Raw genomic sequence first — 13,767 nt, 5'->3', positions numbered from 1 at the left:
ACACTGATTTGCCTAAGAGCTATAACACAGTTTGTCCAAGACCCGAGAGCGGTGATTCGCTGAGGGCTTTAATGTCTGTTGCTCCAAATCTTTGTTGTGATGAGACAAAGAACCGAGGAACATACACTCGAATAACATCTATAGAAGATAGAACATACACTTGCATGACAATTCCCAAATGTGCTCCATCAAGTCTGGGTTCCCCATGACTACTAAGCTTGGGGTCTAAGTAGAAGTACACAGTAATGACTAATGAATCACAAATCCCTTGAAAGTCTATGATCTGCCAGATTAGATTAGTAATTCTAACTCCCCAGGCAGTTATGAAATGATTAAAGAGACCAGGAAAAGATGACCAAAAAAGGAAAGTTTAGTCGACATGCTTCACCCGTTTCTGGCCACTCCACTCATAGGGATATTGGGTGTCTCTTGGCATTGGTAGGTCTGTATGAACCCCTGACAAGGCTCCCACTTTTGGGTTGTCTTCAGTCATTAGAAGGCACCGCAAAACATCAAAGCTGGGCTCATCACTCGCTTTGCAGACAGCAAGTCTCAAACTTGCAACTTTAATTCACATAAACACACCTTACAGTTAGTAGAGTAAAAGAAGCAACATCTGTAGAGTAAAAGAAGAAACCAGCTAGAGCTCTGAATATCTTTACCTACCTTGTCCTGAAGATCACAGACAAGCCCCCAAGATGATAGCTTCCGGTTAACATTGTCAGGTTTGGGAACTGTGAAGTCAAAGATTTAGCTTCAGTATCAGGACCAGGTTTCACTACTCTTGTGTGGTCAAAGATTTATTATAGTGAAAAGGAATAGAGAAGGGGATGGAGAGTGACCCCTCACTAGTCTTAGCAAGGGAACTGTATACTTTTTTCAATTGGCTATTACAGTAAATCAAAAGAATGTCTCAAGGTTTTAACGGTCTTACCAGACCCACTCCCACAATTTTCATTTTAAAATGATGGGGTTAGAACTAACAATACAAAGATTTTACCAGACCCACTCTCACCATATACATTTTAAGATAACAGGATCAATCAGAAGGTTCTCAAGAAGGAGAAACATGTCCTTAAGTAGGATCCATTGTTGTTGTATAATCCTTAGTACAGAGTTTAAGGTGAGTTGTTTTGTTGTATAATCATCAGCTCTGGGCTTAAAGAAAAAAGAAAAAAAAAAAAGCATTTTATGTGACTAAGACTAGGAAAAAATTCTTTGTCCTTTTCCTCCTCCTTGGAGACCACAGACTTCTTATCAACCTACTTGAGAATTAACTGTCTCAGCTCTTCTTTTCCATTGGTCTGTATGTCTGTCTTTATGTCTGGAACATGTCATTTTAATTACTGTAGCTTTGAAATATATTTTAAAGTCAGAAATTTGATCTCTCTGGCTTCATTCTTCTTTTTCAAGATTGCTTTGATTATTCTGGGTTTTTCATGCTCCTGTATAAATCTTATAGTTTGTTTTCTTTATCTATAAAAAAATACTGTTGGGATTTAATGGAGATAATATTGACTCTACAGATTCCTTTGAATAGTAAGTACATTTACCAGTATTGTTTTCCAGTTCATGAACATGGCTTGTCTTATCATTTATTTATATAATCTTTAATATTTTCTATAAATTTTGAAGTTTTCAGTGTACACGTATTCGATCTTAAGTTAACTGCATTCCTAAATATTTTATTCTTTTACATCTTACCAAGACCATATCATGGAAAAACAGAAAATCTGAACAAACGAATAATGTGTTGGGGGATTAAATCAATAATCAAAATATCCATCTAAATCATTGATCAGTGTCACAGAAAGTGAAAAAAAAAAGTCAGTGCTTTAGGGCCATAGATATTTAATGTAACTATAGATAACTGATATTGGTATTTAAGGAAGCCTGTCCATTACTGGTATTGTTTATAACAAATCAAAGTAAAACAGGCTATCCAACTACTGAGCCTGGAAACCATTCTTACATATTTAAGTATAAAAATGTAGTTATTGTTTGTTGACTATTAAAAATATGTGTATCTTTATGAAGGTCCCATAGTTTAAAGTTGCCCCTTCCTCAACAATCTTGTACAGCAATCATTTTTGTCCACTAGTCAAAACAAGAAAATCTGAGCTTAGGAAGCCAGTAATTTCCAAACTTTGCAATTTATAAGGTAGCACATTTTGGATTCATTCCAGAGCCTCCTGACTACCAATCTGGTATTCTTGTCCTCAACATGTACACAACTTTCCTAACAGATTTCAAACACTCTCATGATGTTCCTCCCCAAAGTTTTCCTGATAGATCAGTGAAGTTCATGTTGTAAAACCACAAAACTGCAAAACTCTCACAGTCTCCTTACCTGTCAGCTTTTCAGAAACATTCTCAGCTCTGAACTACATGGATTTGCATTTGGGAAAATAACAAGTTGTGATTCAACAGGTAAATATTGGAATCTAAAAGCCATTTAATGCTCCATACTTCTATCTCTGTGTTGGCATGCAAATACATAAACACACACACACACACACACACATTTATGTATCTGATTTTTTTTAATTTATTTAGTTTTAATTGAAGGATAATTGCTTTACAATATTGCTCTGGTTTCTGCCATACATTAACATGAATTAGCCATAGGTATACATATGTCCTGGAGAAGGCAATGGCACCCCACTCCAGTACTCTTGCCTGGAAAATCCCATGGATGGAGAAGCCTGGTAGGCTGCAGTCCATGGGGTCGCTGAGGGTCAGACACGACTGAGCGACTTCACTTTCACTTTTCACTTTCATGCATTGGAGAAGGAAATGGCAACCCACTCCAGTGTTCTTGTTTGGAGAATTCCAGGGACGGGGGAGCCTGGTGGGCTGCCGTCTCTGGGGTCACACAGAGTCGGACACGACTGAAGTGACTTAGCAGCAGCAGCATGCATATGTCCCCTCATTCTTGAACCTCCCTCCCACCTCCCACCCTTTCCCACTCCTCTAGGTTGTTACAGAACCCTAGTTTAAGTTCCCTAAGTCATACAGAAATTTTCCATTAGCTATCTAATTTGCATATGGTACTGTATATGCTTCCATGCTGCTCTCTCCATTCATCTCATCTGGGCTTCCCTCATAACTCAGTTGGTAAAGAATCTGCCTGCAATGCAGGAGATCCTAGTTCGATGACTGGGTTGGGAAGATTTGCTTGAAAAGGGATAGGCTACATACTCCAGTATTCTTGGGCTCCCCCTGTGGCTCATCTGGTAAAGAATCCGCCTGCAATGTGGGAAACCTGGGTTCAATCCCTGGGTTGGGAAGATCCCCTGGAGAAAGGAAAGGCTAACCATTGCAGTCTTCTGGCCTGGGTGGGGTCTTAAAGAGTCAGATACAACCGAGCGACTTTCACCTTCACTCTCTCCTTCCTCCCCACCACACATGTCCATAAGTCTGTTCTCTATGTCTGCATCTCCATTGCTTCCCTGCAAATAAGTTCATCAATACCATCGTTTTGATTCCATGTATATGTGTTATATGTGATATTTATTATATATCTGACTTTGTATTGTATTAATTTTTACAAGAGTATATTGGGATAAACAATGTGTTGTATTTTAAATCTGGATTATAAATAATATTAGCCATATACTGTTTATTTTATAGGACTTTGGTGATTACTGGAATTTGTACTACTACTGATATTATTTTAGTACATCTGCTAGTTACGGTAGTAAATAGTGCATTTGCTCAATTAATTTATGACAAAGGAGCTACGAATATACAATGGGGAAAGATAGTCCAATAAATGGTGTTGAGACAACTGGTCAGCCACATGCCAAAAAACAAACAAACAAACAAACAAAAACAACAACAAAAAAAAACTGAATCACTATCTTACACTTCACATAAAAATTAACTCAAAAGAGAGTTTAAACACTTGCATATAATACTTAAAACCACAGGATCTCTCCTCAGTTTTCTCAGTCCATTAAATTCCTCATTAAATAATGTGCATTGACTGACTCTAGAAATAACTATAACACCAAGGAAAAAACTGAAGCAGCTACCGATAGGACAGGACATTTTTCCCCATCAGATATTATGCTTGAGCATATATAAGTGATTAGAAAAATCCAAATTGTCCGTGGAAGCAAAAACTTTGATGAAGGTTCTAAACAACCCTTTCTTTGAAGAGAGAAACGATAGGAAACATGAAATCAAGTACCTAGTTTTTTTATCTACAGGAAAGATGAGTTCTGTAAAATAAGAGCTAAAATGATTAAATTATAAAGTAAACTGAGGTGAAACACCCACTATGATGACTAACCAAAACAATGGAAAATAACAAGTGTTGGTAAGTATATGGAGAAATAAGAGTGCTTGTGCAATGCTAGTGGGGATGTAAAATGATTTTGTTTGCTGCTATCACATAGAGTAGCTTACATGTGTGCTTAGTTGCTCAGTCGAACCTGACTCTCTACAACCCTATGGACTATAACCTGCCAGGTTCTTCTGTCCATGGGGTTTCCCTGGCAAGAATACTGGAGTGTGTTGCCATTTCCTCCTCCAGGGAATCTCTGAGTGTCCTTACATTAAAACCAGAATTACTATACGACTAGAAATTCCACTCCTAAGCTATATAGCCCAAAGTACGAAAACAGATACTCAAACAAATAGTTGTACACTGACGTTTATGGCAAGACTATTTGCAGTAGCAAAAAGGTCACTATGGACACAGCCCAAATACCAATGGATAGATGAATAGATAAATTGTAGCATTTTACATACCATGGAATATTACTCAAGCATAAAAGAAATTAAATACTGATACGTGCTACAGACAAAAATGAAGGTAGAAAACATTATGCTAAGTGAACGAGTCAAGATGCAAAAAGTCACATATTGCAAGATTTCATTAATACTAAACATCCAGACTATGTTAATACAGTAGAGACAAAGCAGATGCGTGGTTGTCAGGGACTAGGAAGAGGTGTAAATAGGGAATAATTGCTTAATGGGTAAAAAGGTTTATTTTGGGATGATGAAGTGTTTTTGAACTAGTTAAAGCAGTACTTGTACTGTATTGTGAATAAATTAAATGTCCCTGAATTATTCACTTTGAAATGTTTAATCTAATGTTATGTGAATTTCACATCAACAAAAAGATGAAAATAAAGTTGAGGTAAAAGTAAATTTTGATGAGTCAGGCAAGAATTAATACTCCAGAGGATTAGAGAGAAAAGCTAGTAATTGCCAAGGGGCAATATAATCAAACAAAGAATATTGTAGAGAAAAAACACTGGGCAAACACATGCATATTAATTATACAAAGAAATATGTCTGCATATCAGTCTTCCTTCAGACATTTCTTCATTCAACTAAATGTAGGAAAAATCAAAATAATATATTGAGAGTCTTGAAGTGAAGAGTACTAACAAAAGTGTATAGCATGAACATTTTATTTATACATGAATGTTGTAGAAATGTTTTTAGTTTTACAAAATTGGATAAAACTACACAAAAGTGGATAAATAATTTATTTTATTTTCATAAATGAAAATATTTGAAAGAACTTAAAAATATGAAGGAAATACTACAGAAAACAGTCTAGAGATTCCTCAAAAAATCAAATATAACACTATTTTGATCCATCAATTCCAATCCTGAGTATATATCTGAAGAAAACAGAAATAATAATTCAAAAAGATATGTACACCCCAGTGTTCACAGCAGCACTGTTTATAATTGCCAAGATATGGAAGCAATTTAAGTTTCCATCAACAGAGGAGTGGATAAAAAATATGTAATATATACCATATATATTATATATATATATATATATATATATATATATATATGTCATATATAATTATTACATATAAGGCTTCCCTAGTGGCTCAGTGGTAAAGAATCCACCTGCAATACAGGAGACCCAGGTTCTATCCCTAGGTTGGGAAGATTCCCTGGAGGAGGCCATGGCAACCTGCTCCAGTATTCTTGCCTGGAGAACCCCACAGACAGAGGAACCTGTGGGCAATAGTCCATAGTGTCACAATCAAACATGACTGAAGTGACTGAGTATGCACACATGCACATATTATATATATTAAGTGTATACAATGGAATGTTACTCTCATAAAAAGAGTTCAAATGTGTGGTTACCAGAGGTGACTGGACTATTGGGGAGGCAGAACTGAATGAAAGTGATCAAAAGGAACAAACTTACTGTTATAAGACAAATAAGGGGTGTAATAACAATATGATAAATAGAGTTAACACTGCTATCTATCATATATGAGAATTAAGAGAGCAAATCCTAAGATTTTTTGTCAAAATAATTGTTTCTATTTATTTAATTTTATTCCTATCGGAGATGATGGATGTTCACTGAATGTACTGTGGTCATCATTTCCTGATGTATGTAAGTCAAATTACTATGCTGTATACTTTAAACTTGGTCAGGTCTTTGTGTCAATTATATATACAAGAAACTGGAAGAAAATGCAACACACACACACACACACACATCTTTTCCTCCCCTTAAAATAGAGTATTAGGTACATTTCTATCATTGGCAACTCTGCTAGGCCTTAAATGTTATCATTAACTGAAAAAAAAAACAAAACAAACAAACAAAAAAACACAACAAATCTGTTAGGAGAACCTGATTTCTAATACCACTAATAATGGGGAATTGTTGGAGTGAAAGTGTTGGTCGCTCGGTTCTGTCCGACATTTTTGCGATTCCATGGACTGAAGCCCACTGGAGCCCAGGCTCCATTGTTCATCAGATTCTTTAGGCAAGAATACTGGAGTGGGTAGCCATTCCTTACTCCAAGAGATCTTCCCAACCGAGGGACTGAACCCAGGTCTTCTGCAACACAATGCACATAGATTCTTTACCATATGAATCACTAGTGAAGCCTATAAATATATATTATATATATATATATATATAGAGAGAGAGAGAGAGAGAGAGACAGACAGACAGACATATATATGTATAAATTCCATAAACTATATATATATATATGTACGTGTGTGTGTATATATATATATTCCAGTTATATTTTTGATTAGTAAAATATCAAATTTTAAAGCATTTCTTAGGATAATAGAAATTATGCATATGTAACCATTCAGATAAGATCAGATCAGTCACTCAGTCATGTCCGACTCTGCAACCTCATGAATCGCAGCACGCCAGGCCTCCCTGTCCATCAACAACTCCCGGGATTCACTCAGACTCATGTCCATCGAGTCAGTGATGCCATCCAGCCATCTCATCCTCTGTCATCCCCTTCTCCTCTTGCCCCCAAGTCCTCCCAGCATCAGAGTCTTTTCCAGTGAATCAACTCTTCGCATGAGGTGGCCAAAGTACTGGAGTTTCAGCTTTAGCATCATTCCATCCAAAGAAATCCCAGGGCTGATCTCCTTCAGAAAGGACTGGTTGGATCTCCTTGCAGTTCAAGGGACTCTCAAGAGTCTTCTCCAACACCACAGTTCAAAAGCATCAATTCTTCGGCGCTCAGCCTTCTTCACAGTCCAAATCTCACATCCATACATGACCACTGGAAAAACCATAGCCTTGACTAGATGAACCTTTGTTGGCAAAGTAATGTCTCTGTTTTGAATATGCTATCTAGGTTGGTCATAACTTTCCTTCCAAGGAGTAAGCATCTTTTAATTTCATGGCTGCAGTCATCATCTGTAGTGATTTTGGAGCCCAGAAAAATAAAGTCTGACACTGTTTCCACTGTTTCCCCATCTATTTGCCAGGAAGTGATGGGACCGGATGCCATGATCTTCGTTTTCTGAATGTTGAGCTTTAAGCCAACTTTTTCACTCTCCACTTTCACTTTCATCAAGAGGCTTTTTAGTTCCTCTTCACTTTCTGCCATAAAGGGTGGTGTCATCTGCATATCTGAGGTTATTGATATTTCTCCCGACAATCTTGATTCCAACATTTGTTTCTTCCAGCCCAGCGTTTCTCATGATGTACTCTGCATAGAAGTTAAATTAACAGGGTGACAATATACAGCCTTGACGATCTCCTTTTCGTATTTGGAACCAGTCTGTTGTTCCATGTCCAGTTCTAACTGTTGCTTCCTGACCTGCATACAAATTTCTCAAGAGGCAGATCAGGTGGTCTGGTATTCCCATCTCTTTCAGAATTTTCCACAGTTGATTGTGATCCACACAGTCAAAGGCTTTGGCATAGTCAATAAAGCAGAAATAGATGCTTTTCTGGAACTCTTTTGCTTTTTCCATGATCCAGCGGATGTTGGCAATTTGATCTCTGGTTCCTCTGCCTTTTCTAAAACCAGCTTGAACATCAGGAAGTTCACGGTTCACATATTGCTGAAGCCTGGCTGGGAGAATTTTGAGCATTACTTTGCTAGCATGTGAGATGAGTGCAATTGTGCGGTAGTTTAGCATTCTTTGGCATTGCCTTTCTTTGGGATTGGAATGAAAACTGACCTTTTCCAGTCCTGTGGCCACTGCTGAGTTTTCCAAATTTGCTGGCATATTGGGTGCAGCACTTTCACAGTATCATCTTTCAGGATTTGAAATAGCTCCACTGGAATTCCATCACCTCCACTAGCTTTGTTCATAGTGATGCTTCTAAGGCCCACTTGACTTCACATTCCTGGATGTCTGGCTCTAGGTCAGTGATCACTCCATCGTGATTATCTGGGTTGTGAAGATCTTTTTTGTACAGTTCTTCTGTGTATTCTCTGGAGACGGCAATGGCACCCCACTCCAGTACTCTTGCCTGGAAAATCCCATAGGCAGAGGAGCCTGGTAGGCTGCAGTCCATGGGGTCGCTGAGAGTCGGACACGACTTAGTGATTTCATTTTCACTTTTCACTTTCATGCATTGGAGAAGGAAATTGCAACCCACTGCATTGTTTTTGCCTCGAAAATCCCAGGGACTTGGAAGCCTGGTAGGCTACTGTCTATGTGGTCTCACAGAGTCGGGCATGACTGAAGTGACTTAGCAGTCTGTGTGTTCTTGCCACCTCTTCTTAATATCTCCTGATTCTGTTAGGTCCATACCATTTCTGTCCTTTATCGAGCCCATCTTTACATGAAAAGTTCCCTTGGTATCTCTAATTTTCTTGAAGAGATCTCTAGTCTTTCCCATTCTGTTGTTTTCCTCTATTTCTTTGCATTGATCTCTGAGGAAGACTTTCTGATCTCTTCTTGCTATTCTTTGGAACTCTGCATTCAGATGCTTATATCTTTCCTTTTCTCCTTTGCTTTTCGGCTTCTCTTCCTTTCACAGCTATTTGTAAGGCCTCCCCAGACAGCCATTTTGCTTTTTTGCATTTCTTTTCCATGGGGATGTCCTGTTATCTTAAAATGTATATTATGGGAGTGGGTCTGATAAGATCTCTCTATTGTTAGTTCTAATCCTGTCATCTTAAAATATAAATTGTGGGAATGGGTCTTGTAAGACCTTTACAACCTTGAGACATTCTTTTGATTTACTGTAATAACCAATTGAAAAAGTATAGAGCTCCCTTGCTAAGACTAGTGAGAGGGCACTCTCCATCCCCCTTCTGATGTTCATGTGAGAAACTTGCTCTGTCCCTTTTCATAATTTAATAAAACTGCTACACAAAAGTTCTTGAGTGATCAAGCCTGGTCCATGGACCCAAAGCTAAATCATCTTTGGAGATCAGGAATCCATAAGCTATCAATTTCCTAATTTTGCTAGGTATAGTTTGATTTTGGATATCAATAATTAAATGTTTTAAATCAACAAGGCACAATCAGAACAAATGTCACTGATAATTAGCACATAGGTAATGCATCTGTGAAATTTTAAGGGTATAATTTTAAAATTTTGTTTTAAGGGAACAATTTATTTTGATTCTTCTGAAATTCAATTTATATTTAAACATATTATATTTTATTTCATTAAAACCTAATAAGCTCTTGACAGAGAAAAAGAGTGTTTTGAACCCTACTAGAGAGAGATAGGGATTCCCAGGTGGCATTAGTGGTTAAGATCCCCCCTGCCAATGGAGGAGACATAGGAGATGTGGGTTTGATCCCAGGGTTGGAAAGATCCCCTGGAGAAGGTCATGGCTACCCACTCCAGTATTCTTGCCTGGAGAATTCCATGGATAGAGGAATCTGGCAGGCTACAGTCTGTGAGGTCTGTGGAGTTGGACACGACTGAGGAACAAACACATACACATGGATAAGTTAAGTGTCATGCAAATTAAAACATTCTATTTCTATGTAACTGTTATTTCAAGTTTTCAAGTAAATATTCTGTGTTAAGAAAGATGGTATTACATATCTAAAAAATAATCAATCTTCCAATAGATATACACTGACCTTGTAAAGTGTGATCTCTTAGTGGTAGTGGTATATTGAAGTGGATTACAAAAATTATGTTTTAAATCATATCCTAATTAAACTTCAGAGAAACCTCAAAGGAAAAATAGCGATCATATGAACAGGTACCCCAAATATAGTACAATGAAGTTATATAATATGAAACAATATATGTTGAAACATAAATAATTAATGTCTACTTACATTGTAGACCTTAAATTGATATGGGAAAACAAGCAGAAATGTGTAAGCTCTATATAGAGAAGATGCCCAGAAATCAGTATTGTGAAATCAAAGATGGAAAAAGAGAACTTCAGAATTTGAGACACCGAGATGAATTGGTCTTCCGTATTTTTTAAAATGACTTACAAAATAAAACTGTAGAGAAAATGGGCAAAGTACATATTCTATCATGATAAAGAATGCTTTCCTAGAGATTAAGAATTGTTTTTAATTTGGAAAAATTATAAGTCCTGAGCAAGATGAATGAAACAAATCTGTACCAAATGAATATAATAAAATGGTAGGACATCAAAAAATAAAGAACCATGCCAACTCATACTATTGGAAACAGTACAGTAGGAAATATCACAATTCTGGCATTAGAATTTGTCCTAAAGATAACAATACTAGCTTACTTTGTTTTTGTGTGTATATGTGTATGTGTTTTGTGTGATTCCTTTTCCTGTTTTTTTAGTTGCAGTACTGACATGTAACATTGTGCAGATTTAAGGTGTACAATTTGTTGATGTGTTACATTTATGAAATAAGTGATTAGCACTCAGCTTTAGCTGACCCCTCTATCACATGACATCATTATCAGCTCTTTTTTGTGGTGAGAAAAATTAAGTTCTAGTTTCTTAGCAACTTTAAAGACAAAGTTTTAATTCAATCCATTGACCTAAGCTCGATGCTTTGTGTGTGTGTGTGTTCGTGTGTCTGTGTGTGTGACAAGTCCAGTGTTACAGATACAGCTTAGTGTCTCTAAATTTAGACTTCTTAAAAACTCGTTTTCAACTCTTCTTTCCTTGAATAAAGTAGAAGTGATTAAAATGTTCAATTACACAATCAACTGACAAATAACAAGCTACACAACAGATTCAAGAAATGAATTAAACTCAACATAGCACAAATATACTAAAATTAGCCTATTTCTGAGTAATTGTTTCAGTTCACTTGAGTCTCTCAGTCGTGTCTGACTCTTTGCGACCCCATGAACAGCACGCCAGGCCTCCCTGTCCATCACCAACTCCCGGAGTTCACCCAGACTCAACGTCCATCGAGTCAGTGATGCCATCCAGCCATCTCATCCTCTGCCGTCCCCTTTTCCTCCTGGCCCCAATCCCTCCCAGCATCAGAGTCTTTTCCAATGAGTCAACTCTTCACATGAGGTGGCCAAAGTACTGGCATTTCAGCTTTAGCATCATTCCTTCCAAAGAAATCCCAGGGCTATCTCCTTCAGAATGGACTGGTGGGATCTCCTTGCAGTCCAAGGGACTCTGAAGAGTCTTCTCCAACACCACACTTCAAAGGCATCAATTCTTCAGCACTCAGCTTTCTTCACAGTCCAAATCTCACATCCATACATGAACACTGGAAAAACCATAGCCTTGACTAGACAGACCTTTGTTGGCAAAATAATGGCTCTGCTTTTCAATATGCTATCTAGATGGGTCATAACTTTCATTCCAAGGAGTAAGCGTCTTTTAATTTCATGGCTGCAGTCACCATCTGCAGTGATTTTGGAGCCCCCCAAAAAAAAGTCTGACACTGTGTCCACTCTTTTCCCATCTATTTCCCATGAAGTGATGGGACCAGATGCCATTGAAGAAAGTAGGCAATAATTGTTTAACATCTTGTAAATTCAAATGCAATTAATAATTTTCCCTAACCTTTATGAATATGGCTTTGAATAAAAATATTTCAACTTTCTATTAGAGGAAAATACTCTTCATTTTGAGTTTTGAGTGACATTTTAAAATTCTAAGGTTAGAATTTTTAACCAGTGATAAATGCTCATTTTAAAAATAAAATAAACTCCCATGATAGAGAATAATGCAAAGAATAAAGTATCACTTTAAATATCACCATCAGGAGCATTTAGCATTTGTCAAATATTTCATAATTTAACAAATTATATGTATTTCATAAATTGGTATGCTACAAAGAGAAGTATGAGTGAATTGATAAGAAAAGAATAATTAAATTTTAGCAAAATTAAAATCAGCAAAATTAAAAGACAACCTATGAAATGGGAGAAAATATTTGCAAATTCTACATTAATCTGGTAAGGGGTGACAAAATATATAAGAAACTCATTGAGGTCAACAGCAAGAAAACAATGACTAAAATATGGACAGAGTGCTTGTGTAAACAAATTTCCAAAGAAGAGATATAGGTGCCCAACAAATATAGGAAGAGATGCTCAACACCAAAGATAACATCAATACTCATCAGGAAAGTACCTATCCGATATCACTTAATACATGTTAGAAATGTAAAGTTACCCTTGTTAGAATGGCTACCAACAATATGACAAGAGATAGGATGTGGAGAAAAAAGAATTCTGGTGCACTGCAGGTAGGAATATGAGATGTTCCAGCAATTATGGAAAACACTTCATGATGGAGGTTCATCATCAAGTGAAAAGTAGAACTACCATCTGATCCAATAATCCCACTTCTGGGTGTATAGCCAAGAAAATGAAATTAGTAACAGACATCTGCACTTCCATGTTTGTTGCAGAGTTATTCACAATAACCAAGATATGTAAATGAAGGGTCTCTCTACAGATGAATAAAGGAGATATTTTATACACACAGTGGAATATTATTCAGCCACGAGAAAGAAGAAAATCTTGACATTTGTGACAACATGGATGGACCTTGAGGTCATTATGTTAAGTGGAATAGTATGCTATCACTTTAAAAATCCAAACTCAGTCATATACATTGAAGCAGAAGAAAGGATTGTGGTCACCAAGGATTGAGGGGTGGAGAAAATGGGAGATGTTGGTTAAAGGATGCACAATTCTGGTTATAAGTTGAGTAAGTTCTGGGTTCTAATGTACAGCCTGGTGACTAAAGTTAACAATAATATTGATACTATATAACTGAAAGCTACTAAGAGATTAGATCTTAAATATTCTAACCACACACACATGCACACACAGGTGATAGAAATGTTAACTAACCCTATTATGATAATCATTTCACAATATTTAAGTATCAAATCTTCATGTTGTACCCCTTAAACTTACACAATATTATATGTCAGTTATATTTGGATAAAGCTGGGGAAATGTTTTAAATAAAAATAACCTAATATACAGAGTGAAGTAAGCCAGAAAGAAAAACACCACTACAGTATACTAACGCATATATATGAAATTTAGAAAGATGGTAATGATAACCCTGTATGTGAGACAGCAAAAGAGACACAGAT

The sequence above is a fragment of the Bubalus bubalis genome, chromosome 5 (genome assembly GCF_019923935.1).
Source record: "Bubalus bubalis isolate 160015118507 breed Murrah chromosome 5, NDDB_SH_1, whole genome shotgun sequence".
NCBI lineage: Eukaryota > Metazoa > Chordata > Mammalia > Artiodactyla > Bovidae > Bubalus > Bubalus bubalis.
The sequence above is the reverse complement of the archived record's forward strand: the minus strand, read 5'-3'. Positions refer to the sequence as shown.